Genomic DNA, 2,856 nt, shown 5'->3' with positions numbered 1-2,856 from the left:
AGGGGTCAGAATCACTCTGGGCTTCCTCTCCTGGGAATTAGCACTGCCTAGAAAATAGTGAAGGTCTGTGATGAACTTAAATTTTCCCTTGTGCCCAAAACTGTGATTCTCATCTGTAACTGTTTATAAATAAAAGAACCAATGCTCTGAGATCCCAACAGAATTTTTGAACCACCTGGTTGATGGAATCATTCTGGAGCCTTAAGACAGAAATTGCAAAAAGACTGTGGAACACTGCTCCATAACCATCATGGATGGGAAGGAGAATGAGTAAGAAATAAACTGTGGCAAGAAAGCATCCTTAACTACAAGTTAGTGAACCACAAGAAAATCTTTGTACACGTGTCATAGAAGGGGTACTGAGACCATCTCCCAAATGCTTCAGATGAGGATGAGGTAATCACTTTTGTGTGTGTGTGTGTGTCCACTCAAAATTCAAATTTTTGAACTCCTAACCCCCAGTATATAGGTTTTTGAAGAAAGGGTCTTTGAGAGATAATTAGGTTTAGATGAGGTTATGAGAGCAGGGTCCTCATGGTGGAGTTAGTGCCCTTATAGGAAGAGGAAGTTATAAGTGCCTTCATAAGAAATGTGTATCAGAACTCTCTCTCTACCATATAAGGATGAAGCAGGAAGGTGGCTATCTGTATCCAGGAAGATCCTCACCAGGGGCTGAATTAGCCCCCACCTTGATCTTGGACTTCCCAATACAGAACTATATGAAATAAATGTCTGTTGTTGAAGTCACCTGGTGTATGGTATTTTGTCATAGCAGCCCGGGTAGACTAATACACAGTTATTCTATCAATGGCACTTGCAAGAGTTAGAGTACAAATTCAGGATCATCACCTCATCTTTAAATTACAATCTTTCTCTTGTGTGTATAAGTATGCCCATGTGCAGGCACACACACACAAACACACACACACACAGACATGAAATGTGCAAACATTTGACCGTAAGTTGAAAAACTGAATATTAACCATTTATTCATCTCCCTCAAAGTCATACTTTCTCAGTTATCTTATAACTTATAATAAATAATAATAGAATGTTTTCCTCAAGCCAAAAATAAAAGCTTTATCTCCCTGATGGTCAACTGATAGCCAACCTATCTATCAACCAGTTTTGTTCCTTTAAGTGCATAACTGCTATAACTTTGAGACACTGATTCTAAATCACCCAATATCACCAAATAAACTGTTTCTAAAAAGGTCAAATCAAATGACTGAAAGGACATCAGAATTTTCAAAGGCACACAGCAGATTTGCTCAAAGATACCCTCTCTAGAGAAACACTCAATGCGGATCCACGAAGTCATGCACAAGGATGCTTGTTACATCATCATTTGAAACAATAGCTAGAGTTAGGAAGCACCCTATATGTCCATCAATAGGGGAATGGGTAGGCAAAGGTGTTTTGCATTGTTTTGCTTTTAATGTGGTTAACTCTATAAATACTAGGTCTCCAAAAAATAGTATTGACTAAAAAAAAGATGGATACACAAAAGTAAAAATGACACTTTTCATGTCAAATAAAATGCAAACACAAAATAACACTGTATTGTATGAAGATATGAAGGCAAATTCATAAAAAGGACTAGAAAACTGCATAACAAACAAAGTGGTTTACTTTAAGAAGAAGGGAAATTAGATGGAGAAAGGGCATTTCTACAAATTCCAACTTTAATAAGGATGTACATATACATTATTGTTAGTTAATAAAAATATTATTTTTTTAAATGAAGCACATGTGGTAGTTGCAGTTGTGCTCTCCCAGTCCCTGCCTCCCTCCTCGCACCACCCTGGAGGCCTCCCAGAACTACAACCCATCTGCCACCAGTGTTACTGCACCCGCAAAAGAACTGAATCCAGTGGGGAGACGCCCGGGGCCCCGTGGGCAAGAGGCTACAGCAGGAGCTGATGACCATCAGGATGTCTGGTGACAAAGTAATTTCTGCCCTCCCTGAATCAGACAACATTTTCAAATGGATAAGGACCATCTATGGAGCAGCTGATACCGTATATGAAGACCTGCATCATAAGCTCTCCCTGGAGTTCCCGAGTAGCTACCCTTCCAATGCTCATGGTGAAGTTCCTCACATCCTGCTACCACCCCAACTCAAAAACCCAGAGGAACATCTGACTAGATACCCTGAAGGACAAATGGTCTGCTGGGTATGATGTCAGGACCATCCTGCTGTCCATCTAAAGCCTGCTAGGAGAACCAAACATTGGTAGTACTTTGAATACTCATGCTGCTGAGCTCTGGAAAAACCCCACAGCCTTTAAGAAGTATCTGCAAGAAACCTACTCAAAGCACATCTCCTGCCAAGATCCCTGACTGTCCAGCCTCTCTCCTTGTGTTGTCTTTTTATTTTCTTCTTAGATAGTCTGTCTTTTTCTTCAATTCTGTCTAGGACTTTGTATCTTAAGCTGTGGTGTCATTTTTGTTTCATCTTTTTTTTTTTTTTAATTAAGTCTCTGGTTGAGCCCTTGTGATGAATAGATTAAATAAATAATTGGGTTTTTTAAAATTTTTAAAAATAAATTTAAAAAGCACATGAGGCCACCTAAGCCACTTGTAATATTGTAGAGCAATTCTAATGCTAACTGTGTTGAGGGAGTGTCAGACTCCACAGTCTAGGGGCAGATTCTCCAACAAGACTGTCCTCACTTCAGATACCTGACACAAATTTGGGAGTCCCCAGGCCACCTGCACTTTTGAACAATTAATTGCAAATCCAGAGAATCCCATGACACTTCTCAGTTTTGATAATTTGGTAGAACAACTCACAGAACTCAGGAATGTGCTATCCTTATGATTACAGATTTATTATAAAAGATATCAAGAACT

The 2,856-nt window shown here is 39.4% G+C and overlaps 1 pseudogene; it reads left to right on the top strand.

The window, feature by feature from the left end:
* The first annotated feature begins 250 nt into the window (after nt 1-250).
* On the top strand, nt 251-2,447 carry LOC125094151 (ubiquitin-conjugating enzyme E2 C-like; annotated as a pseudogene).
* Nucleotides 2,448-2,856: the final 409 nt, after the last annotated feature.

This window comes from Lutra lutra, chromosome 2 (genome assembly GCF_902655055.1).
Source record: "Lutra lutra chromosome 2, mLutLut1.2, whole genome shotgun sequence".
Taxonomy (NCBI): domain Eukaryota; kingdom Metazoa; phylum Chordata; class Mammalia; order Carnivora; family Mustelidae; genus Lutra; species Lutra lutra.
This window is presented reverse-complemented; position numbering and strand designations above follow the sequence as displayed.